The 27,722-nt window shown below is 41.6% G+C and overlaps 1 protein-coding gene and 1 long non-coding RNA gene across 2 annotated transcripts in view; one reads left to right on the forward strand and one right to left on the reverse strand.

Moving 5' to 3' along the window:
- The window catches only part of LOC108417526 (polymeric immunoglobulin receptor-like), a 148,320-nt gene that overhangs the window by 48,850 nt on the left and 71,748 nt on the right, over window positions 1-27,722 (reverse strand). The window lies entirely within an intron of this gene.
- LOC108416327 lies at window positions 12,219-14,415 on the forward strand. The gene is made up of 4 exons (XR_001857177.2): window positions 12,219-12,881; window positions 12,987-13,153; window positions 13,861-13,956; window positions 14,054-14,415. It is a non-coding gene; the product is annotated as an uncharacterized LOC108416327 (long non-coding RNA).

A 27,722-nucleotide genomic window follows, 5' to 3' on the forward strand; every position in this document is an offset into this window, starting at 1 on the left:
GGTGCGAAATGGTGCAACTAAACAGTGGAAAAGTTGTGTTCAAGCTGGATACAGGAGCTACTGTCACAGCAATTCCAAGCAGCTCCTACTCTGCCAAAAGTCACGGTACACTGCAGTCGTCCAGAAAAGTGCTGTGTGGTCCTGGAAACCACAAGCTAGAAGTCAAAGGACTGTTTAAAGGCAAGTTGAGCTTTGATAATAAAGTGACTGAACAGGACATTTATGTTGTTGGAGGTCTAGCCAAACCATTACTGGGCCTACCAGCATTAAAAGCTCTAGCCTTGATAAAGCGTGTCCATGCAGTGCAGGGCCAGCAAGAAGATTTTAAGGCACTGTACCCCACAGTGTTTTCTGGCTTGGGGAAATTAAAGGAGCCCTACAAAATAGAGTTGGAGCCAGGGGCGGTTCCATACGCTCTGTCAACACCACGCCGAGTACCACTGCCCTTGCGAGACAAAGTGAGAGCTGAACTGAATCGCATGGAGAGCATGGGGGTGATTTCGAAGGTGACGAAACCTACACCATGGTGCGCAGGACTAGTTGTTGCACCAAAAGCACAGCCAGGAAAGTTAAGACTCTGTGTTGACCTCACACACCTGAACAAGTGGGTGCGGCGAGAGAGACACATTCTTCCTGCAGCTGACCATACATTGGCCATGTTGGCGGGGGCAAAAGTTTTCACGAAGCTGGATGCCACATCTGGTTTCTGGCAAATCCCATTGTCTGAGGAGAGCTCACTTCTCACAACGTTTATTACACCCTTCGGAAGATATTCGTTTAATCGTCTTCCTTTCGGGATTTCCTCAGCCCCAGAGCACTTCCAGCGTCGGATGTCACAGATGCTGGAGGGTTGTGAAGGTGCCGTATGTCATGCAGATGACATTGTCGTGTATGGTGAGGACATGCAGCAACACAATGCAAGACTGCACAAGGTCCTACAGCGACTACTAGAGGGACTCACTCTGAACGAAAAATGCGAGTTTGCAAAAAACAGCATTATGTTTGTGGGCCACAGAGTCACAGCAGACAGGGTGACACCAGATCCGGACAAAATCAGAGCCATCATGGAGATGCCAGAACCACAAAACGTAGAAGGGGTGAGGAGAGTGATGGGTATGGCCAACTACCTGGGGAAGTTTTTACCTAACTTGGCATCCTACACACGCCCAATTAAAGAGCTACTCAGCGAGAAGAATGAGTGGAGCTGGGAAAAGCCACAGATAGCGGCATTCCAGAGGTTGAAAAATGAATTGAGTTCACCACGTGTGCTGGCGCAATACTCACCAACGGCAGAAACGTGTGTATCAGCAGATGCATCTTCCTTTGGCTTAGGTGGCGTCTTGAGTCAGCAGCAGGAAGATGGAACGTGGAGACCGACTGTGTTCATCTCTAGGGGTCTCACCGAGGCTGAGAAACACTACGCCCAAATTGAAAAGGAGGCTTTGGCAGTGACGTGGGCATGTGAACGTCTGTCACCTTACCTGCTGGGTCTACAGTTCAAGATAGAGACTGATCATAAGCCGCTAGTGCTGCTACTGAGCTCCAAGGCACTAGACGAGCTCCCACCCAGAGTGCTGAGATTTCGGCTGAGACTGTTAAAATTCACTTATGACATTGTCCATGTGCCGGGAAAGTGTTTGATAACAGCAGATGCACTGTGGAGAGCTCCTGTGAAGCACACTCTCACACGAGAGGAGAAAGACAATGAGGCAGATGTTAAAGTGTTCTTGGATGCAGTTGTCCAGAGCCTTCCTGCTACAGAAGCAAGACTGAAGGTGATCCAAGAGAAGCAGAAAACAGACCCCATCTGTGCAAAGCTAATCCAGTACTGTCAAACAGCGTGGCCAGAAAGACATGCACTCTATCCAGATCTGGGTCCATACTGGCCAGAGAGAGAGAACCTGTCTATGGCAGGAGAGCTGCTACTGAGAGGTCAGAGAATTGTGATTCCTCAAAGCATGAGAAAAGACATTCTCCGGAACCTTCATAGTGGCCACCAGGGGATAGTCAAGTGCAGAGCGAGAGCCAGACAGTCGGTCTGGTGGCCAGGCTTGTCTGTCCATATAAGTCAGCTGGTGGACAATTGTAGTATCTGCTCACAACACCGGGCAGAACACAGAGAGCCGCTGATTCCTACACCGGTCCAAGATAGACCTTGGCAAAGAGTGGGTACAGATCTATTCTTCTGGGAGAAGAAGACATACCTCCTGCTAGTGGACTATTTTTCACGCTACATTGAAGTAGCCCACCTCAGTGTTGCCACAGCTGGGACAGTTATAGCAGCGTTGAAGGATGTGTTCAGCCGGCATGGTATACCCGAGATGGTAATATCAGATAACGGGCCACAATACAGTTGCGAACTTTTCAGGGACTTTGCTGAAGAGTATGGGTTCACACACTGCACTAGCAGCCTGAGATATCCGCAGGTGAACGGAGAGGCTGAGTGAGCAGTAGCAACTGTGAAAGGCTTGTGGAAAGGAGGAGAGGAGAAACAGAAAGCGTTGATGACTTATCGAGCAACACCTCTGGAGTGTGGTTACTCCCCTGCACAACTCCTCATGGGGAGACAGCTGCGCACCACCATACCACAGCTGCCTGCAAATCTTCGTCCACGCTGGCCAAAAATCCTAGGACTCCGAAAGGCTGAGACTCGAGCTAAGGAGAAACAGCAGCGCAACTACAACCTGAGACACAGGGCACGAAATCTACCACCACTTCAGGCTGGCCAAAACGTGTGGCTGGCAAAGGAGAGGAAATCAGGGACTGTAGTGCAACAGGCAACAACACCTAGATCTTACATTATTGACACTGATGAAGGTCAGGTTAGAAGAAACCGCACACATGTTCGCATAGTTGATCCGCCACAACAGCCAACACCACCAGTTACACTTAGCACACCTATTAATCCAGGTAACACAGTCACAACACAGACAACCGAGAACATACATGTGGGACTGATGTGCCATACGTGACAAGAGTGGGACGCGTGTCACGTCCTCCCGACAGGCTGGACTTGTAACAGAAAATAAAAGAAAAGAAATTATCTGTAAATAAGAGTAATTGAAAGGTTAGAATGCCTTTAAGCTGTTAAAGTTCAGCAGAGTTCTAAGTTGAGTTATTGTGAAGAATGAGGGGGGGGGTCTTACTAAAAGGGGGGAGGTGTTCTGTAAAGTGGAATAGTGTAAGGCACAGCAGAGAGTTGTAGCACGGACTATGTTATGTGTAACAGACTTCCTGTTCTGGAGGAAAATAAATCACCCGTGAGTTACTAAACTGCTAACCCGAGTACTGGTCTCCTTCATGCTCACTCAGAGTCTGCCATTAACATAAGTTTTTCTTTCCTTTTTGTGGGACTTTTGGCGCAGAAACTCTCCAGTATTGATGGACTCTCTCTCTGTTTTCTACTAGCAAGCTGAATCGTGCTTTGTGATAATGCCTAAGACAGACCTTCCTCTTCTCGTGCACCGTGACCGCACCTGTGGTGAGGGTGTTTGTGCCCTCTTGCTTCGTTGCTGTTGCCAGTTTGTTCTGTGGTCAGCTGCAGCATTTCTGCTTGTGCTTCTCACAGTCTTGGCTGGTGGTGTAGTGGGTGTGGTTGGCTAACCAGGGTATATACAGAGATTCTTAAGTTGAATTTAATACCTTTTTAATACCTACAAAATATTTTTAATACCAGCATGACTTAAAGCGGCTACTGAAGTGGCTTTAAGTGAAAAGTAAATAAAGAAATAACACATTTTTTTTCAAAGATATACCACATTTTTAATTATAACAATGTCATCACAGAACTGCCCAGAAAGAGATCTCTGTAGAGTAAGGTGAGTGAGTATGTGCATGGAACATTCTCCACCCATCTATGGCCGCAGAAGGAGAGGGGAAAGCAAGAGGAGCTGGTGTGCTTCGTGAAGTCCTCTCTCCGGGCAGGAACATTGTGGAACAGAATATGCATCGCTCGCAGAAGTTTTTCAAGTTGCCAGGCTATAAAGCCTGCCTTCATGGCATTGTGGAGGGTATGTAGTCCACAGCTCCCAACCATTATCACTTGAGCACCTCCATGAAGCTCAGCATGCTCCTTTTGAAGGAGATCTAAGAACTTAAAATTTACATTGGGGCCATCCATTCCGACCGACAGAATCATCACACAGAAGAAAGATTGGATGAATAAACACTTATTGTCGAAGTAAACTGCATATACAGACAAACAGTAATGTATGCTTCAAATTGATCATTTAGACAACATTAGCCTATACTTACAAGAATAATTATCCTTTAGTAAAACATGAGCCAGGTGTTGGGTAACAGAGTTGACAGAGATGGATATGTCAGGACAAGGCTTGGGCGGTATACATTTTTTCATAGCGCAGTGTACTCTTGACTGCCGGTATTTATGTTTACCATGACGGTCTTATGTTGCAGAATGGCATACTTTGAGGTGAGAGTGCAATATGGACGTATTGCCATCTCTAACACAGCCTTTTTTGTAACAGGATACAGCTACGGTCTCCTGAATAGGAGTGCTAGATGTCCTAATATTAAATATCTAAATAACCAGTGAGATTATATAACTATAATTCTATGAATATAATTCTATGTTTTTTGCGTGGGTGTGATGCCAACGGCTCCCATATTTATACACGAGACAGATAGTTGACACTTAACCAAGATAGCTAGCTTGCTAACGTTAGCACATCAACCGATTTTGCCTGAGTAACAATGGGAATATGGCTAGTATGGACTTCTACTTGCATATTGTTTCAAACGAATGTGAGATTGAAATGTTCATTTTAAGTGACAGTAGTTATGTTGTCTAGCAAGGTGACATTTTATTGAGATGGCGATTTATCCATTTAAAAGCATTACCATGGCGATCGCTAGCGTTTTAGTTACCTTACAATCAGACGGCTGGACATCTGTCTCTGCTCTATGGGACGCTTGAATTTCCCTACCGGGATGAATAAAGTACTATCTTATCTGACTTCTTTCTTTCTGGGTTTCAATTAACTTAAAAGAAAGTTAAAAGCTCCAAAGTCTCCACTCAAATAAGGGTTGGAAATGCATTGGGGAGATGGTGTAAATTCCTACGAATTCCCTATTCTTGCAGTAATTCCCCGTTACATTTAGATGCTATCCTGTGTGACTCTCACGTGAATCAGGCTGCATTTTCTCGGAGACGCTGCGGTTTACCCAAATAACCACCAGGTAAATAAAATATACATGTACAAATGTAAAAATAAAATATATCGCCGGTATTTTGTCAAACCGCGGTACAAGGCATTTTCTCCATATCGCCCAAGCCTAGTCAGGAATGATTAATAAGAAAATAAACTTACTTTGATGTCCTGCAGCAGGTCATCAGCTGTTGCATGTCCCAGGAATTCTGAGCCAAAATATCTTGACCAGACACAGCCATCCTCCAAAAAACGAATATGTATGTCCATCTGTTTTTTTTTTTTGAGGATTGGTTGAGGCTCTTGTCAAACATTAGAACGAACGGCCCAGCTTTGTTTATGGTTTTCACCAGTTGCTTCTTGAAACATGGCGCAATACCAAATTTGATAAAGTAAGCAGTTTTATCCTTGCTGGAGTCTGGAAACATATTGCGAAAAGGCTCTCCAATGCCTTCGTTAGAACTGAAAGAGTGGTGTTTCGTTGCAAGGGCCAAACACCACAGCACCTCAGCTCACAACGTAGCGGCAGTGGTGACGGGGCATTGGATCTGCTGCTGTCTGGCATCTGAGCACCTGTTGACGATGCTATCGTTTGGAAAACTGCTAGCAGTAGTCCGGGTAGGGAGAGCAGTTGACGGCAAAGCAGTGGCGGTTGATGTCGGCGATGTATCGCAGAACATTGAAATTGGAAGCTGCTCCCCACGCCTGTGCATCCTCCTTTGGTGGTTAGCGGACTCCATATGCGATTTTACCGCATTCAACCCCACACAGAGCATGTTGATGGTCTTCTTGCAAACGTGGCAAAAAGCCTCTCGGTTGTTGCTAACCACTGGCCTAAGCCAGTCTTTAAATCTTGGGTCGTCAAGCCAGACGTCGGAAAACTTGCACTTTCCCACAGTGTTTCGCTAACAGGTTTGGCGGCAAGCCAGCTGGGTATTTAGGTGACTGGCGCGTGCGCGAACAAACATCAGGTCACGTCACGTCATATCACTGCTAGCAACATAAAAATAAATCTAACTTAAGGAATTTTAGGAGAAAGGCCTGCACTTAACACAAATTCAAAAACGTCTAGGCAGTTGGATGAGGGTTCGAAAATTTAATACCTCGTCAGATGAAGCTTATTACTTTTTAATACTTTTTACAAACCCGCGGACTCCCTGCTAACGTGCGCGGTCTGAGCTCTGGCATGTTCACTCTTCTCTGTCATGTCCACGGCCGGTGTCCAGAGTTTTTGTTTTTGGCCTCGAGTCGTGCTGCTCATTTTTGGTTTTTACGCTCTGGCAATGTTTAAATACTCACGAACTGAACTTACACACCTCGCCTGCCATGCGCGCTTGGATTCCGCGTCATATAATCTCTGCCGGACACTTGGGATTGCTCGACGTCCACGTTACATCCACCGCTCAAAAAGAGGACCTTCGTTTAGTGATGGCCGTGATGGCTCTAATGCGCGGATCCCGACTATATGGACATATAATCGTGCTCGCCAGCGTGACACTAAAGCCATCCGTGGAGTAAATCATGGCCATCTCCGTCCACTTTCAAATCTGGTTGAACCTTCTCTTCCCAGCCGTCGCTGCTTTAACCTCGCCCATCTTAACGCACGATCCATAACCAATAAAGCCTCGTTAATCAATGACCTCATCACCCAGAAAAACGTGGATATGTTTTTTCTTTCGGAAACCTGGCAACAACCTGGTGACTACTTACATTTAAACATGCTAACGCCCCCAGGCTACAGTTATCTCTCAAACCCCGACTGAAAGGAAGAGGAGGTGGTCTGGCTGTGGTTCCTCATTCCAGTTTAACGGTCAGAGAACTTTCCCTATTCAGTACTACAACCTTTGAATATATTGCCTTGAAGGTTGTTTCCTCCTCACCTGTACTGTTCCTGTTAGTTTATCGCCCTCCCAAACCTGCTGCTAACTTCTTGTCTGAATCTTAATGTACTCCTCACAATCATCTCATCTCTTTGCTCTGCCATAATTGTGCTTGGTGACTTCAGTATCACATGTGATACTGAATGCTCTTTCACAATCTGAGTTCCTTTCAGCTTTAGAGTGTTTTAACTTGATGCAGCATGTTGATTTTCCAACTCACACTCATGGTCATACTCTTGATTTACTCTGCTCTCCTAGGTTTGAATGATATCTCTGTCTCACTCATTTTGATCTGCACATCAAATTCCTCACCAAGACTGCATTCTTTCATTACGTAATGAAAGACGTTCCTGTCTGATAAAGATGCCGAAACTCTGGTTCATGCCTTCAGTTATGTCCTGCATTGACTATTGTAACTCCCTCTTTGTTGGTCTCTCTGTAAAGTCTATCCGAAAGTTACAGTACATTCAGAACTCTGCAGCTAGAGTGCTCACCCACACTAAGCGTTCAGCTCATATCACCCCCATTCTCTCCCATCTACACTGGCTACCGGTCCTGTCCCGTATAAAGTTTTAAATCTTACTTCTCACTTTCAAAGCTTTACATAACCTTGCTCCCCCCTACCTCAGAGAACTGCTGACCTCTTACACTCCCACTCGCTCTCTCAGATCTTCTAGCAATAACTTACTTGCTGTTCCACGCACCAGACTTTCCACCTTGGGAGGGAGGTCCTTTAGTGCCATGGCCCCCAAACTCTGGAATTCTCTTCCTCAATCCCTCAGGGACTGCTCTTCTCTTTCTTCTTTTAAATCTGACTTAAAGACTTTTCTGTTAAATGCACATTTTTCTTCCTCCTCCTCTGTATAGTGTTTTTTTTTTTTTTTTGCTATGTGAAGTGACCTTGTATTTGTGAAAGGCGCTGTATAAATGTAATTTATTATTTATTATTATTCTATTGGGTTGAGGTCAGGACTCTGTGCAGGCCAGTCAAGTTCTTCAAGACCAAACTTGCTCATCCATGTCTTTATGGACCTTGCTTTGTGCACTGGTGTGCAGTCATGTTGAAACAGAAAGGGGGCATCCTCAAACTGTTCCCACAAAGTTGTGAGTATGAAATTGTCCAAAATCTCTTGGTCTGCTGAAGCATTAAGAGTTCCTTTCACTGGAAATAAGGGGCCAAGGCCAACTCCTGAAGAACAACCCCATACCTTAATCCCCTCTCCACCAACCTTTACACTTGGCACAATGCAGTCATGCAAATTGCACATCTCCACTGCTGTAGAGTCCAGTGGTGTTCAACACTTTGCATTGCGCTTGGTGATGTAAGGGTTGGATGCAGCTGCACAGCCTTGGAAACTCATTCCACAAAGCTCTCTCGCACTGTTCTTGATCTAATCTGAAGGCCACATGAAGTTTGGAGGTCTGTAGCGATTGACTCGGCAGAAAGTTGGTGACCTCTGCACTGACCCCGCGCTGTCATTTTATGTGGCCTACTACATCATGGCTGAGTTCCTGTCGTTCCCAATTGTTTCCATTGCTTCCATTTGTTATAATACCACTGACAGTTGACTGTGGAATATTTAGTAGCGAGGAAATTTCATGACTGGACTTCTATTACGGTACCATGCTGAAATTCACTGAAATTCAGCTCCTGAAAGCGACCCATTCTTTCACTAATGTTTGTAGAAGTAGTCTGCAGGCCTAGGTGCTTGGTTTTATACCTGTGGCCATGGAAGTGATTGAAATACCTGAATTCAGTGATTTGGATGGGTGAGTGAATACTTCTGGAAATATTGTATGTCAGCTCAGCTAAAGGTACTAGCATGTGTAAGATAAATTTGAACTTGATGTCTATCAGCAGTCACACGGCAACACATTCTGCAGCAGCACTTAACTTCATGATGCTACAGGATCTTGCACTGCACATCACAACATTGCCACCTTGTGGTGTTCTTCAAACCTACAGCTCATCATGTGCATGTGCAAAGCCTTCTGCGTACCCATCGATGCCTCAGCTGAGCCATTTTGTTTGGTAAATCTGGCCCATAGTGTGTGGTGCAATACAACTGCAACTGTCAGCTGGCTTGTATTCATACAAAATAAAGGCTCAATGTATTTTTTGTATTTATTTTGTCTAGGTGGCAAACCAGCCATTACGGGTGTACTTTGTGTACTTCTGGTGCCGGTCCCAAGCCGAGATAAATGGTGAGGGTTGCGTCCGGAAGGGCATCCGGTGCAAAACTTCTGCCAAAACTATCATGCGGATTACAAATATGATTGCCATACCGGATCGGTCGAGGCCCGGGTTAACAACGACCGCCTCCGGTGCTGTTGACCAGCAGGGTGCCGGTGGAAATTGGACTACTGTAGGTCGAAGACCATCAAAGAGGAGAGGAGGAAGGCGGGTTAGAAGGCAGCGAGAGAGAAGGAAAGGCAGGAGTGTGGAGGTTAGAGTAGGGACTCTGAACATAGGGACAATGACTGGTAAAGGCAGAGAGCTTGCAGACATGATGGGGAGAAGGAAGGTAGATATTCTGTGTGTCCAGGAGACCAGATGGAAAGGAAGCAAGGCCAGGAACATTGGAGGTGAATTCAAACTGTTCCATCACGGTGTAGAGAGGAAGAGAAATGGAGTAGGGATAATCCGAAAGGAACAGCTTGTGAAAAGTGTTCTGGATGTAAAGAGAGTGTCAGACAGGATCATGAGCCTGAAGTTGGAGGTTGATGGTGTAATTTTGAATGTGGCCAGTTCATATGCACCACAGATTGGTTGTCAGTTAGAGGAGAAAGAGGAATTATGGAGTAAGATGGATGAAGTGGTAGATGGTGTCCCTAGAGAGGAGAGATTAGTGATTGGTGCAGACTTCAATGGACATGTTGGTGAAGGGAACAGAGGGGATGAAGAGGTGCTGGGTATGTATGGTGTGAAAGACAGAAATGCAGAAGGTCAGATGGTTGTAGATTTTGCAAAGAGAATGGAAATGGCTGTGGTGAATATGTATTTTCAGAAGAGGGAAGAACACAGGGTGACATACAAGAGTGGAGGGAGGTGCACACAGGTGGATTATATCCTTACAGGAGATGCCACCTAAAAGAGATTGGAGATTGTAAAGTGGTACCAGGGGAAAGTGTAGCAAGGCAGCATAGAGTGGTTGTCTGTAGAATGAGATTAGAAACAAAGAAGAGGAAGAGAGTGAAGACACAGCCAAAGATTAGATGGTGGAAACTGAAGGAGGAGGATGGTTGCAGGCAGTTCAGGGAAAAATTGCAACAGGCCCTTGGGGGCAGTGAGGAGCTACCTGAGGACTGGGAAACTACAGCTAAGGTGGCGAGAGAAACTGGCAAAAATGTGTTGGGTGTTTCGTCTGGTCAGAGGAAAGAAGACAAGGAAAGTTGGTGGTGGAATGAGGAAGTCCAGGAGAGTATTCAGAAGAAGAAGGCAGCTAAGAATAAGTGGGATAACCAGAGAGATGAAGGAAGTAGGCAGGAGTACTGTGAGGCTAGTCACATAGCGAAAAGAATGGTGGCAAAGGCAAAGACTCAGGCCTATGATGAGCTGTATGAGAGGCTGGACAGTAAAGAAGAAGTAAAGGACTTGTATCGTTTGGCTAAACAGAGAGATAGAGCTGGAAAGGATGTACAGCAGGTTAGGCTGATAAAGGATAGAGAGGGAAATGTACTAGTGAGTGTTGAGAGAGTGTTGAGTAGATGGAAGGAGTACTTTGAAGAACTAATGAATGAGGAAAACGAGAGAGAGAGGAGGACAACGGGAGGAGAGATAGTGGATCAGGAAGTGCAGAGAATTAATAAGGTGGAAGTGAGGGCAGCTTTAAAAAGGATAAAGAATGGAAAGGCAGTTGGTCCAGATGACATACCTGTGGAGGTATGGAGATGTTTAGGAGAGAAGGCAGTGGACTTTTTAACCAGGTTGTTTAACAAAATCCTGGAGAGTGAGAGGATGCCTGATGAGTGGAGAAGCAGTGTATTGGTCCCCATTTTTAAGAACCATTGTGATGTGCAGAGCTGCAGTAACTACAGAGGTATAAAGTTGATGAGCCACACCATGAAGGTATGGGAAAGAGTTGTTGAAGCAAGGCTAAGGCGAGAGGTTCAGATCAGTGAGCAGCAGTTTGGTTTCATGCCCAGAAAGAGTACCACAGATGCAATTTTTGCGTTGAGAGTGTTGGTAGAGAAGTACAGAGAAGGGCAGAAGGAGCTACATTGTGTCTTTGTGGATCTAGAGAAGGCATATGATAGGGTGCCAAGACAGGAGCTGTGGTACTGTATGAGGAAGTCAGGTGTAGCTGAAAAGTATGTTAGGGTGGTGCAGGACATGTATGAGGATAGTAAGGCAGTGGTGAGGTGTGCAGTTGGAGTGACAAATGGTTTCAAGGTGAAGGTAGGGTTACATCAGGGATCAGCTTTGAGCCCCTTCTTGTTTGCAATGGTGATGGACAGGTTGACAGATGAGGTCAGGCAGGAGGCTCCATGGACCATGATGTTTGCAGATGACATTATAATCTGTGGTGAGAGTAGAGAGCAGGTGGAAGAGAATCCGAAGAGGTGGAGGTTTGCACTGGAGAGGAGAGGAATGAAGGTCAGTAAAGACAAGATGGAATACATGTGTGTGAATGAGAGGGAGGCAGGTGGAAAGGTGAAGAGTCATCAACCATCCAGAACAATGGACAGTGCAAAAAAGAGGTGAGGAAGAGGGTGCAGGCAGGATAGGCAGGATGGAGTGGGTGGAGACGGGTGTCAGGGCTGATGTGTGACAGATGGATAGCAGCAAGAGTGAAAGTCCTGCTATGATGTATGGTTTGGAGTCTGTGGCTCTGTCTAAAAGACAGGAGGCTGAGCTGGAGGTGGCGGAGATGAAGATGCTGAGATTTTCATTGGGAGTGACAAGGATGGACAAGATTAGAAATGAGCAGCTCAGAGGGACAGTGAAGGTGGAGCAGTTTGGAGATAAAGTCAGAGAGGCCAGGTTGAGATGGTTTGGACATGTGTTGAGGAGGAATAGTGGATATATTGGTCAAATAATGTTGGAGATGGAGCTGCCGGGTAGAAGGAGAAGAGGTAGACCTCAGGGAAGGTTTATGGATGTAGTGAAGGTGGACATGGAGATGGTTGGTGTAAAAGTAGAGGAGGCAGTAGATAGGGCAAGATGGAGGCAGATGATCCGCTGTGGCGACCCCTAAAGGGAACAGCCGAAAGAAGAAGAAGAAGAAGAAGAAGATCAGGTTCACGAAGTCCAACAACTGTTTGCCCAAGAAACTTGCAAAGTGTTGCCCAGTGGTGTTATGTGGTGTCCGCAGGGACATGAAGTCTGAGATACTGGACAAGCTTGCACAGACCATTTTTTAAATCAAAGCTTATCCTGATGCATGTGAGATTGAGTCAGTTGCATCTGCTCTTATATAGAAACATCCATGCCTTAAAGAACCTGGCACAGGTTCAGGTTGGGATGGTTGGGTGATGAGCATTAAATTTAAACTTGGCAACTACCGTGCAAAATTGCGGGATGCTCAGAAGTGAATATCAACCGGAAAAGAGAAAGAGGTGAGGGTGAAAGGCTGAAGGCACACATGAAGAAGTCTAAAAGAGCAGAGGTCAACTTTTTACCTGATCACCCAGAAGGCCAGACAGATGAATCTCTTGAAAATGAAAGAGTTGCCATTGTTGAAGAAACTCAGAAAAAGAGGATAGATGCAAAACTTGAAGATGTCAGAAGATGGAAGCAACATTCTCTCTTTGGCACAAAGAGGTTGTAGAGGTTGAAGCACTTGTTGAAGAGATCAGGGAGGGGTGGCCTGCGCTTTTTTATGAGGAGGAGGTAAATCATTGTGTTTTTGAATTGTGGTATTTTATTTCACTAATGATCCATTGTGGCAATTTAAACTAATCAAATTGTCTGTTTTCTGTACTTTGTTGTAAGCAGATCTGCAGGGAGTTCTTTCGAATCACAAACATTAATCTGCTGAGAACATTTAAAGGATCTCTAGACAAATATACAGATCTCTTCCACCCTACCCTAAGCTCTATAGAAGGCACAGGGAGGCATTTGGGCAGGAAATGAAGATACTTTTGGAGAACCTGGATGAACAGGTATTGTTCCTGTGTGACTTTCATAAATAGGCTAATAGAAATGCTCTAAAATTACCCAGTCTAATCTTTTTACGTTACCTTACATTAGAAATGTTAAGAGTAGGTTTTTGCTGTCAGTAAAATTACTATTATTTAGATGAATGTTTTTCTTTAGTTGATGATGTAGTTTAATTTAATAAGCACTTCGTTGGGTACACTACACATTCATGCAGTTATGTAATCAACCATTCATGTGGCAGCAGTGCAGGGCATAAAATCATGCAGATACAGGTCAGAAGCTTCAGATAATGTTCAGATCAACAATCAGAATGGAGAAAAAATGTGATATCAGTGATTGAGTGTTGAATGTCCTTCATGCTAGAAGGGTTGATTTGAGTATTTATGCTGATATTCTGGGATATGTATGCATAATATCTAGAGTTTACTTACTATGGTGCAGCAACAATGAAATATCTTTGTTGCTGGCCAAGTTCATCCCTGTGTGGTCGCAGTTTAACATCTTATAATGATTATTGCCTAATTTCATATGTATTTCTGTAGTCTGTATCTGGAGTAGCTACTTGCATGTTGGCTACTTGCATATTGTTCATATTACCTTAAAAATATGTTTACAAACAGGAATGAACATGGTTCTTGATACACTTGCTAAACACTGAGCCAGAGCTGCTGGTTGCTACAAGTATTGTCAACCATGTGTATTTGCTCAGGTGACTGATATTGTTGCCAGTCGGGAAAGAACAGTACTTGAGGGGTTGCCCCTTTTTCTGCAGGAAAATCCATCCAGCTTACTGAAGAAACGTCTGGTAAGTAGTGCCTTTACCTACATGGACAATATGCTTAGTGCTTTGTGAATGTATAAAAATATTTTGATCTCTCTCTCTCTCTCCCTCTCCCTCCCAGGAAACAGATGCTGAGGACCACTACACCAACGATTACAGATTGGAAACAATACAGATTGGAATTCTTTCTGTAATGAAAGATAACGTGGCTGCTGCGACATCTCTGCCAGAAGTCACAAACATTGCAATTATCCTGGAAGAGTTATGTTGAATTTTATCTAGCAGATTTTATAGTTTTTGTTCTGCATTTGTTGGGCATTTGCAATTGAATACATGGCAATTTATTTAATGTTCTTTACTTTTTATTTTGCTTAATTGGGCCCAATATGAAAATGACTAAACAGTAGTTTAAAGAACAGTTCAGTCCAAAGGTGAATTTGGTGTTACTCTGGCCAGTCCACATTCTTGTTTCCATTGTCATTTTACCCCATTTTTCCGTTAAAAGAATAGTTTGGAGAAAATGTCTTTACTAAATGTTTTAATACTTTTTAATAAATGTTTTATTAATGTTCATCTTGTTGGATTGTGTTCTTTATTATGATAAATATACTATATTACTTTATTGCTTTTATCTTAAAATATTAAGTTAACCATCTGGACTAATTTTTACAAGTTATGATAGCTTTTGTTCTCCCAACTAACATTGCTTTGTCCTCTAATTCATTCTATGGACAAAATATTTTAAGTTAAGTGAACTCGTAATTTAACTTTATATTTTGAGTTGGGCAGACTTTTGAGTGAAAAGTTCAATTTACTCAAAAAATCACTTGTAATAAGTTGACATTCTTCTTAAGTTTGCTGAACTTTTTTTTTTTTTACAGTGTAGCATACATGACATATATATGTATATGTGTATGTGTGTGTGTGTGTGTGTGTGTGTGTGTACTCTAACAGAATTTTCCATTATCTGAGTAAAAGAGCTGTCAGTAAGTTTTAATGAGTTTTATAGCATATAGGTGGCCTAGTACAACACTGCAGCAAAGCTGTGGAGCAGGGAAGGTGAATGGAGGCCCTTAATAACAGGCAGCTGGTGTGGATTTGGTGTCAGCAGCATGGGTGCCTTTAAAAAAGAGCAAAGAAGGACAAATGGAGACAGGAGGGATGAGCAGCAGTAGCAGTAGCAGCAGACTGAAGAGTTGAAAAGCTCACCTTTGAGAAAAGATCTGAAACGTCTAGTCTCCACAGAGAGACAGATAATGAGGCAGATCAAAAAAAAAGTAAATGTGGTGCTACTAGAGTAAAGGTAACCAGCACCCAGGCTGGAGAAATCAGACTACCTGCTGAACCTGAACTCCCACTTCTCTGTGAGCAGTGTGAGAAAGCTGGAGAGGCACCATCACTGAATGACTTTTAATAACCTTAATATCATTACAGAACTGTTTGATAATGAAAGCTAAATGAATTATAAATGACTTAAATATATTTATCCACAATTCCTGCTCTTATGCCCACATCCTACATTCCTTCCCAAAATGAAACGGCTGTTAGGAGAAAGTTCAGAAATGTCTCTCATCTTTTCACTGTCACGTTCTTTCTCCGTCACACAGGGTGAACGACTTGCGGTTTTCCTAACTAATACGGCTGGTTTAGAGAGCAGTGGGGAGGGACCTTTGGGGTTTTTGTTGAGCTACATTCTAAATGTACTGGGCTGCTGAAAGAGGCTTAAATAAACATCAATCTTACGCAGCTACAGTTCTTTCCCCTGCACAGCGCTCAGACTTGGTCATAGTTTTAACTCGGGAGAGTAAAGATAGAACCGGTACATGTCAGAATGAGAGCGTTATGCGATGACATCATGAAATATGTAAACAATTTTCCCACGTGATGTCACGTGGGTAATATATACCTAATTTTCCCACGTGACGTCACGTGGGAAATATGCAAATAATTTTTGCCACGTGACGTCACGTGGGTAACATATACCTAATTTTCCCACGTGACGTCACGTGTGAAATATGTAAATAATTTTCCCACGTGACGTCACGTGGGAAATATGTAAACAATTTTCCCACGTGACGTCGCGTGGGAAATATGTAAACAATGTTCCCACGTGGGTAATATATAAATAATTTTCCCACGTGACGTCACCTAGGAAATATGTAAATAATTTCAATAACATCAGAGATTATATACATTTCATTTGAAGATGATGGTCAAATATCCCATGCGATTTGTTCAAACATTGTCACGTGCGTCGTGTGGTCGGACTAAGAGGAGTTTCCTCCACAAAGAGAACACATTGTTATTTCTGAGGAGGAGAAAGACACAAATCCATCAGCAGCACAGACTCCAAGCCTGGTGGTGAGAAACTCATCAAAAGCTGGAGAGCACAAACCTCTGGACGCCGCTGCTGAACCTGTTCCTCTCTGATTCAGAGTGAAGGTGAAGCTATGCAGTAACTCAGGAGTGAGTTTGTGTGACTGTACAAAACACATTATGACACCAGTGTCTTTCGCCCGAAGACTGCTGGGATAGGCTCCAGCACCCCCCGCGACCCTGATGGAGAAGCGGCTTGGAAAATGGATGGATGGATGTTTTAATCACTGCTAGTGTGTGAACACAAACACATTCATTTACTGAGAAGATCCTTTTATATTTTAGTAGAAAAAGTCATGGAGCTTTTATAATTTTATATTTTCAGTAAAAAAAACATGCAATCATTTTCATTTTAACAAAAATGTCATATAATTATTTTATTTTAAAAATATAAAAATAATTTTTGTTTAAAACCTTGTAACATTTTCCATTTTATAGAGCAGAATGTTTCTACACGCATGTCTGAGGATAATTGACCTTTCACTAACGGTTTGTCATCACTAGATTAAACACTAACAACCAAAATAAAATAAAATAAAATCACAGAAAAGAAAATAAAAGATTAAATAAAAAAGGAATAAAAACCATAAAAACCTTTGAAGTCGTCTTCATTTTTATCACTTTCTTTCCTCCACATTTATTTCAGACGAGAGTTTTTTGTAACTAATCATCACTTTATATGTTTACACCCCAGAAACTTTAACCATAAAACCTTTCAAACCACGCCCATTTGAGCGGTCATCGTGGCTCAGAGAACACTGGAACACCTCTTTCATAAACCAGCATGAATTCTTATTCAGCTCCTTAAAGTTATTTGGTTTTGGTGATCATTCTCTCTCTGTCATTAAATGATGATCTATAATGGGATAAATAGCTATATTATTATTAATAAGCACTTCTAACTCATTTAAACTTAGTCGTGGTCAGTCTTAGACAAGGAGGCCCATTTCATGTTCTCTCTTCATTTTAACTGTCCAGTTACTTGCTATTAATATTCACACACCCTGTATTGAAAGGCGTCTCCTTAATGTGTCCTGCTGTGAAAACAATGAGAGTCTGGCTGCTGGACAATGACTAGAAAAATGACCGCATCGTCAGGTCAGCAGATGTGAACTTTACTGCTCCAGAGCTTTAAAGCTGTGTTTAATATGTCGTCATTCTTATCGTTAGAACTGAAAGGCTTTCAGTCCCAACAGTTCTCAAGTAGCAACAATCGTTTTTATTTGGTAATATTAAACTAAACCATCAGGATGAGAGTCTTTGTTCGGCTTTAGACGCTGTTGTGTTGTTTGCTGTGAAGGGAAATTGAAGATAAAGCTTTATTTACACACAGAAAGAACCAGAAATCCGTCACGTTCACACGTTTATTTGACGCGCGTGCACGCGAGGGACAGTCGGACTCTGCCGGGCAGTCGGAATTCGGCACAACACCTGACCATCAATGTTTACTCTGTAACGATCACAATTTTGACGACATCGATTCAAACCTGTATGTAGATCAGATGGATTGGTTTGATCATTGTGCTCACTCTGATTAAACAGGGGTCTGTGTCTCTCCTTCACCACACAACCGTTACCGCTTGTTTAGGGGGCGTCTGAAAAATGGCTGATCAAATTTCCCACTACAACTGCTAAAGCAGCTCGACTCCCACATTTGATGAAGCTGGCTGTGTTTTATTGCCAGTCGTATGATGTCAGTTCACAGCAGTGAGACACATAAACTATGGAGGAAGAGTGCTCGTCTAATCATGGAACAGCTCCAGTAATCCCTCCGTTATTTGAAATGATGCTGTTTACTATAATGGAGTGATGCTTTATCAACATTCTGAATGACTGTTTCATGAAACTTCTTTAATGAAGTTGAGACGCGTACAACTGTTGTAGCTGAGTTTGAAGTGAATTCAGAGACACTTACATTAGTCAACTCAAATACAATTTAGTTTCATGTAGATTTCCAGCAACTGTAGCTGCATGCAAGTTTTACTGTGTACAGCATGTAACTACACTTTTTGTCCAACGTTATCAGGTCCACTTACCATATAGGTGCAGTTTGTGGTCCTATAATTTAGGAATTTTTGTTCCAAAATACAGAATCAAAATTTTCAAGATTTTTTTTAAAGATTTACGTTGTTAGTGAGCTTTACACATAAAAGGAACATCAGTGCTGTGTTGTGATTAATACCATCTTTATTAGAGAAATATCAACTTGTATTTTTCATAATATGCCAACTTCTATTCTTTTCAAAAACTCATTCCATTCAACACTGTTACAAATGAATTTACAACGTTTTGAAATGAAACTTTTGGAATTACAGATTTTACTCGATTTCTCTTCATCATTTGTTGGCCGATCTGTATCCCGATCGCTGATGTTCAGGACCTCCACAAGACCACCACAGTATTATTTGGTTGTTGGATCTTTCTTAGCACTGCCACCTTTGAGAAAAGATCTGAAACGTCTAGTCTCCACAGAGAGACAGATAATGAGGCAGATCAACTAAAGTAAATGTGCTGCTACTAGAGTAAAGGTAACCAGCACCCAGGCTGGAGAAATCAGACTACCTGCTGAACCTGAACTCCCACTTCTCTGTGAGCAGTGTGAGAAAGCTGGAGAGGCACCATCACTGAATGACTTTTAATAACCATAATATCATTACAGAACTGTTTGATAATGAAAGCTAAATGAATTATAAATGACTTAAATATATTTATCCACAATTCCTGCTCTTATGCCCACATCCTACATTCCTTCCCAAAATGAAACGGCTGTTAGGAGAAAGTTCAGAAATGTCTCTCATCTTTTCACTGTCAGGTTCTTTCTCCGTCACACAGGGTGAACGACTTGCGGTTTTCCTAACTAATACGGCTGGTTTAGAGAGCAGTGGGGAGGGACTTTTGGGGTTTTTGTTGAGCTACATTCTAAATGTACTGGGCTGCTGAAAGAGGCTTAAATAAACATCAATCTTACGCAGCTACAGTTCTTTCCCCTGCACAGCGCTCAGACTTGGTCATAGTTTTAACTCGGGAGAGTAAAGATAGAACCGGTACATGTCAGAATGAGAGCGTTATGCGATGACATCATGAAATATGTAAACAATTTTCCCACGTGACGTCACGTGGGTAATATATACCTAATTTTCCCACGTGACGTCACGTGGGAAATATGTAAACAATGTTCCCACGTGACGTCGCGTGGGAAATATGTAAACAATGTTCCCACGTGACGTCACGTGGGTAATATATAAATAATTTTCCCACGTGACGTCACCTAGGAAATATGTAAATAATTTCAATAACATCAGAGATTATATACATTTCATTTGAAGATGATGGTCAAATATCCCACGCGATTTGTTCAAACATTGTCACGTGCGTCGTGTTGTCGGACTAAGAGGAGTTTCCTCCACAAAGAGAACACATTGTTATTTCTGAGGAGGAGAAAGACACAAATCCATCAGCAGCACAGACTCCAAGCCTGGTGGTGAGAAACTCATCAAAAGCTGGAGAGCACAAACCTCTGGACGCTGCTGCTGAACCTGTTCCTCTCTGATTCAGAGTGAAGGTGAAGCTATGCAGTAACTCAGGAGTGAGTTTGTGTAACTGTACAAAACACATTATGACACCAGTGTTTTAATCACTGCTAGTGTGTGAACACACACACATTCATTTACTGAGAAGATCCTTTTATATTTTAGTAGAAAAAGTCATGGAGCTTTTTTCATTTTATATTTTCAGTAAAAAAAAACATGCAATCATTTTCATTTTAGCAAAAATGTCATATAATCTATTTTATTTTAAAAATATAAAAATAATTTTTGTTTAAAACCTTGTAACATTTTCCATTTTATAGAGCAGAATGTTTCTACCTTTCACTAACGGTTTGTCATCACTTAAACACTAACAACCAAAACAAAATAAAATAAAATAAAATCACAGAAAAGAAAATAAAAGATGTCAAATAAAATAAAAAACGAGTAAAAACCATAAAAACCTTTGAAGTCGTCTTCATTTTTATCACTTTCTTAACTAAACAACTAATCATCACTTTATATATTTACACCCCAGAAACTTTAACCATAAAACCTTTCAAACCACGCCCATTTGAGCGGTCATCGTGGCTCAGAGAACACTGGAACACCTCTTTCATAAACCAGCATGAATTCTTATTCAGCTCCTTAAAGTTATTTGGTTTTGGTGATCATTCTCTCTCTGTCATTAAATGATGATCTATAATGGGATAAATAGCTATATTATTATTAATAAGCACTTCTAACTCATTTAAACTTAGTCGTGGTCAGTCTTAGACAAGGAGGCCCATTTCATGTTCTCTCTTCATTTTAACTGTCCAGTTACTTGCTATTAATATTCACACACCCTGTATTGAAAGGCGTCTCCTTAATGTGTCCTGCTGTGAAAACAATGAGAGTCTGGCTGCTGGACAATGACTAGAAAAATGACCGCATCGTCAGGTCAGCAGATGTGAACTTTACTGCTCCAGAGCTTTAAAGCTGTGTTTAATATGTCGTCATTCTTATCGTTAGAACTGAAAGGCTTTCAGTCCCAAAAGTTCTCAAGTAGCAACAATCGTTTTTATTTGGTAATATTAAACTAAACCATCAGGATGAGAGTCTTTGTTCGGCTTTAGACGCTGTTGTGTTGTTTGCTGTGAAGGGAAATTGAAGATAAAACTTTATTTACACACAGAAAGAACCAGAAATCCGTCACGTTCACACGTTTATTTGACGCGCGTGCACGCGAGGGACAGTCGGACTCTGCCGGGCAGTCGGAATTCGGCACAACACCTGACCATCAATGTTTACTCTGTAACGATCACAATTTTGACGACATCGATTCAAACCTGTATGTAGATCAGATGGATTGGTTTGATCATTGTGCTCACTCTGATTAAACAGGGGTCTGTGTCTCTCCTTCACCACACAACCGTTACCGCTTGTTTAGGGGGCGTCTGAAAAATGGCTGATCAAATTTCCCACTACAACTGCTAAAGCAGCTCGACTCCCACATTTGATGAAGCTGGCTGTGTTTTATTGCCAGTCGTATGATGTCAGTTCACAGCAGTGAGACACATAAACTATGGAGGAAGAGTGCTCGTCTAATCATGGAACAGCTCCAGTAATCCCTCCGTTATTTGAAATGATGCTGTTTACTATAATGGAGTGATGCTTTATCAACATTCTGAATGACTGTTTCATGAAACTTCTTTAATGAAGTTCAGATGATTACAACTGTTGCAGCTGAGTTTGAAGTGAATTCAGAGACACTTACATTAGTCAACTCAAATACAATTTAGTTTCATGTAGATTTCCAGCAACTGTAGCTGCATGCAAGTTTTACTGTGTACAGCATGTATCTACACTTTTTGTCCAACGTTATCAGGTCCACTTACCATATAGGTGCAGTTTGTGGTCCTATAATTTAGGAATTTTTGTTCCAAAATACAGAATCAAAATTTTCAAGATTTTTTTTAAAGATTTACGTTGTTAGTGAGCTTTACACATAAAAGGAACATCAGTGCTGTGTTGTGATTAATACCATCTTTATTAGAGAAATATCAACTTGTATTTTTCATAATATGCCAACTTCTATTCTTTTCAAAAACTCATTCCATTCAACACTGTTACAAATGAATTTACAACGTTTTGAAATGAAACTTTTGGAATTACAGATTTTACTCGATTTCTCTTCATCATTTGTTGGTCGATCTGTATCCCGATCACTGATGTTCAGGACCTCCACAAGACCACCACAGTATTATTTGGTTGTTGGATCTTTCTTAGCACTGCCACCTTTGAGAAAAGATCTGAAACGTCTAGTCTCCACAGAGAGACAGATAATGAGGCAGATCAACTAAAGTAAATGTGGTGCTACTAGAGTAAAGGTAACCAGCACCCAGGCTGGAGAAATCAGACTACCTGCTGAACCTGAACTCCCACTTCTCTGTGAGCAGTGTGAGAAAGCTGGAGAGGCACCATCACTGAATGACTTTTAATAACCTTAATATCATTACAGAACTGTTTGATAATGAAAGCTAAATGAATTATCCATCCATCCATCCATCCATTTTCTAAGCCGCTTCTCCGTCAGGGTCGCGGGGGGATGCTGGAGCCTATCCCAGCAGTCTTCGGGCGAAAGGCAGGATACACCCTGGACAGGTCGCCAGTCCATCGCAGGGCAGACAGACAGACACAGACAGTCACTCACACACTCACACCTAGGGGCAATTCAGCATGTCCAATTGGCCTGACTGCATGTCTTTGGACTGTGGGAGGAAACCGGAGAACCCGGAGGAAACCCACGCAGACACGGGGAGAACATGCAAACTCCACACAGAGAGGACCCTGGCCGCCCGGCCGGGGAATCGAACCCAGGCCCTCCTCGCTGTGAGGCGACAGCGCTACCCACCATGCCACCGTGCCGCCCGCTAAATGAATTATAAATGACTTAAATATATTTATCCACAATTCCTGCTCTTATGCCCACATCCTACATTCCTTCCCAAAATGAAACGGCTGTTAGGAGAAAGTTCAGAAATGTCTCTCTTCTTTTCACTGTCAGGTCCTTTCTCCGTCACACAGGGTGAACGACTTGCGGTTTTCCTAACTAATACGGCTGGTTTAGAGAGCAGTGGGGAGGGACTTTTGGGGTTTTTGTTGAGCTACATTCTAAATGTACTGGGCTGCTGAAAGAGGCTTAAATAAACATCAATCTTACGCAGCTACAGTTCTTTCCCCTGCACAGCGCTCAGACTTGGTCATAGTTTTAACTCGGGAGAGTAAAGATAGAACCGGTACATGTCAGAATGAGAGCGTTATGCGATGACATCATGAAATATGTAAACAATTTTCCCACGTGATGTCACGTGGGTAATATATACCTAATTTTCCCACGTGACGTCACGTGGGAAATATGTAAACAATTTTCCCACGTGACGTCACGTGGGTAATATATACCTAATTTTCCCACGTGACGTCACGTGGGAAATATGTAAACAATGTTCCCACGTGACGTCGCGTGGGAAATATGTAAACAATGTTCCCACGTGACGTCACGTGGGTAATATATAAATAATTTTCCCACGTGACGTCACCTAGGAAATATGTAAATAATTTCAATAACATCAGAGATTATATACATTTCATTTGAAGATGATGGTCAAATATCTCACGCGATTTGTTCAAACATTGTCACGTGCGTCGTGTTGTCGGACTAAGAGGAGTTTCCTCCACAAAGAGAACACATTGTTATTTCTGAGGAGGAGAAAGACACAAATCCATCAGCAGCACAGACTCCAAGCCTGGTGGTGAGAAACTCATCAAAAGCTGGAGAGCACAAACCTCTGGACGCTGCTGCTGAACCTGTTCCTCTCTGATTCAGAGTGAAGGTGAAGCTATGCAGTAACTCAGGAGTGAGTTTGTGTAACTGTACAAAACACATTATGACACCAGTGTTTTAATCACTGCTAGTGTGTGAACACACACACATTCATTTACTGAGAAGATCCTTTTATATTTTAGTAGAAAAAGTCATGGAGCTTTTTTCATTTTATATTTTCAGTAAAAAAAAACATGCAATCATTTTCATTTTAGCAAAAATGTCATATAATCTATTTTATTTTAAAAATATAAAAATAATTTTTGTTTAAAACCTTGTAACATTTTCCATTTTATAGAGCAGAATGTTTCTACCTTTCACTAACGGTTTGTCATCACTTAAACACTAACAACCAAAACAAAATAAAATAAAATAAAATCACAGAAAAGAAAATAAAAGATGTCAAATAAAATAAAAAACGAGTAAAAACCATAAAAACCTTTGAAGTCGTCTTCATTTTTATCACTTTCTTAACTAAACAACTAATCATCACTTTATATATTTACACCCCAGAAACTTTAACCATAAAACCTTTCAAACCACGCCCATTTGAGCGGTCATCGTGGCTCAGAGAACACTGGAACACCTCTTTCATAAACCAGCATGAATTCTTATTCAGCTCCTTAAAGTTATTTGGTTTTGGTGATCATTCTCTCTCTGTCATTAAATGATGATCTATAATGGGATAAATAGCTATATTATTATTAATAAGCACTTCTAACTCATTTAAACTTAGTCGTGGTCAGTCTTAGACAAGGAGGCCCATTTCATGTTCTCTCTTCATTTTAACTGTCCAGTTACTTGCTATTAATATTCACACACCCTGTATTGAAAGGCGTCTCCTTAATGTGTCCTGCTGTGAAAACAATGAGAGTCTGGCTGCTGGACAATGACTAGAAAAATGACCGCATCGTCAGGTCAGCAGATGTGAACTTTACTGCTCCAGAGCTTTAAAGCTGTGTTTAATATGTCGTCATTCTTATCGTTAGAACTGAAAGGCTTTCAGTCCCAACAGTTCTCAAGTAGCAACAATCGTTTTTATTTGGTAATATTAAACTAAACCATCAGGTTGAGAGTCTTTGTTCGGCTTTAGACGCTGTTGTGTTGTTTGCTGTGAAGGGAAATTGAAGATAAAGCTTTATTTACACACAGAAAGAACCAGAAATCCGTCACGTTCACACGTTTATTTGACGCGCGTGCACGCGAGGGACAGTCGGACTCTGCCGGGCAGTCGGAATTCGGCACAACACCTGACCATCAATGTTTACTCTGTAACGATCACAATTTTGACGACATCGATTCAAACCTGTATGTAGATCAGATGGATTGGTTTGATCATTGTGCTCACTCTGATTAAACAGGGGTCTGTGTCTCTCCTTCACCACACAACCGTTACCGCTTGTTTAGGGGGCGTCTGAAAAATGGCTGATCAAATTTCCCACTACAACTGCTAAAGCAGCTCGACTCCCACATTTGATGAAGCTGGCTGTGTTTTATTGCCAGTCGTATGATGTCAGTTCACAGCAGTGAGACACATAAACTATGGAGGAAGAGTGCTCGTCTAATCATGGAACAGCTCCAGTAATCCCTCCGTTATTTGAAATGATGCTGTTTACTATAATGGAGTGATGCTTTATCAGCATTCTGAATGACTGTTTCATGAAACTTCTTTAATGAAGTTGAGACGCGTACAACTGTTGTAGCTGAGTTTGAAGTGAATTCAGAGACACTTACATTAGTCAACTCAAATACAATTTAGTTTCATGTAGATTTCCAGCAACTGTAGCTGCATGCAAGTTTTACTGTGTACAGCATGTATCTACACTTTTTGTCCAACGTTATCAGGTCCACTTACCATATAGGTGCAGTTTGTAGTCCTACAATTTAGGAATTTTTGTTCCAAAATACAGAATCAAAATTTTCAAGATTTTTTAAAAAGATTTACGTTGTTAGTGAGCTTTACACATAAAAGGAACATCAGTGCTGTGTTGTGATTAATACCATCTTTATTAGAGAAATATCAACTTGTATTTTTCATAATATGCCAACTTCTATTCTTTTCAAAAACTCATTCCATTCAACACTGTTACACATGAATTTACAACATTTTGAAATGAAACTTTTGGAATTACAGATTTTACTCGATTTCTCTTCATAATTTGTTGGTCGATCTGTATCCCGATCACTGATGGTCAGGAACTCCACAAGACCACCACAGTATTATTTGGTTGTTGGATCTTTCTTAGCACTGCCACCTTTGAGAAAAGATCTGAAACGTCTAGTCTCCACAGAGAGACAGATAATGAGGCAGATCAACTAAAGTAAATGTGGTGCTACTAGAGTAAAGGTAACCAGCACCCAGGCTGGAGAAATCAGACTACCTGCTGAACCTGAACTCCCACTTCTCTGTGAGCAGTGTGAGAAAGCTGGAGAGGCACCATCACTGAATGACTTTTAATAACCATAATATCATTACAGAACTGTTTGATAATGAAAGCTAAATGAATTATAAATGACTTAAATATATTTATCCACAATTCCTGCTCTTATGCCCACATCCTACATTCCTTCCCAAAATGAAACGGCTGTTAGGAGAAAGTTCAGAAATGTCTCTCATCTTTTCACTGTCAGGTTCTTTCTCCGTCACACAGGGTGAACGACTTGCGGTTTTCCTAACTAATACGGCTGGTTTAGAGAGCAGTGGGGAGGGACTTTTGGGGTTTTTGTTGAGCTACATTCTAAATGTACTGGGCTGCTGAAAGAGGCTTAAATAAACATCAATCTTACGCAGCTACAGTTCTTTCCCCTGCACAGCGCTCAGACTTGGTCATAGTTTTAACTCGGGAGAGTAAAGATAGAACCGGTACATGTCAGAATGAGAGCGTTATGCGATGACATCATGAAATATGTAAACAATTTTCCCACGTGATGTCACGTGGGTAATATATACCTAATTTTCCCACGTGACGTCACGTGGGAAATATGTAAACAATTTCCCACGTGACGTCACGTGGGTAATATATACCTAATTTTCCCACGTGACGTCACGTGGGAAATATGTAAACAATGTTCCCACGTGACGTCGCGTGGGAAATATGTAAACAATGTTCCCACGTGACGTCACGTGGGTAATATATAAATAATTTTCCCACGTGACGTCACCTAGGAAATATGTAAATAATTTCAATAACATCAGAGATTATATACATTTCATTTGAAGATGATGGTCAAATATCCCACGCGATTTGTTCAAACATTGTCACGTGCGTCGTGTTGTCGGACTAAGAGGAGTTTCCTCCACAAAGAGAACACATTGTTATTTCTGAGGAGGAGAAAGACACAAATCCATCAGCAGCACAGACTCCAAGCCTGGTGGTGAGAAACTCATCAAAAGCTGGAGAGCACAAACCTCTGGACGCTGCTGCTGAACCTGTTCCTCTCTGATTCAGAGTGAAGGTGAAGCTATGCAGTAACTCAGGAGTGAGTTTGTGTAACTGTACAAAACACATTATGACACCAGTGTTTTAATCACTGCTAGTGTGTGAACACACACACATTCATTTACTGAGAAGATCCTTTTATATTTTAGTAGAAAAAGTCATGGAGCTTTTTTCATTTTATATTTTCAGTAAAAAAAAACATGCAATCATTTTCATTTTAGCAAAAATGTCATATAATCTATTTTATTTTAAAAATATAAAAATAATTTTTGTTTAAAACCTTGTAACATTTTCCATTTTATAGAGCAGAATGTTTCTACCTTTCACTAACGGTTTGTCATCACTTAAACACTAACAACCAAAACAAAATAAAATAAAATAAAATCACAGAAAAGAAAATAAAAGATGTCAAATAAAATAAAAAACGAGTAAAAACCATAAAAACCTTTGAAGTCGTCTTCATTTTTATCACTTTCTTAACTAAACAACTAATCATCACTTTATATATTTACACCCCAGAAACTTTAACCATAAAACCTTTCAAACCACGCCCATTTGAGCGGTCATCGTGGCTCAGAGAAC

Source organism: Pygocentrus nattereri, chromosome 19 (assembly GCF_015220715.1).
Source record: "Pygocentrus nattereri isolate fPygNat1 chromosome 19, fPygNat1.pri, whole genome shotgun sequence".
NCBI classification, from domain to species: Eukaryota; Metazoa; Chordata; class Actinopteri; order Characiformes; family Serrasalmidae; genus Pygocentrus; species Pygocentrus nattereri.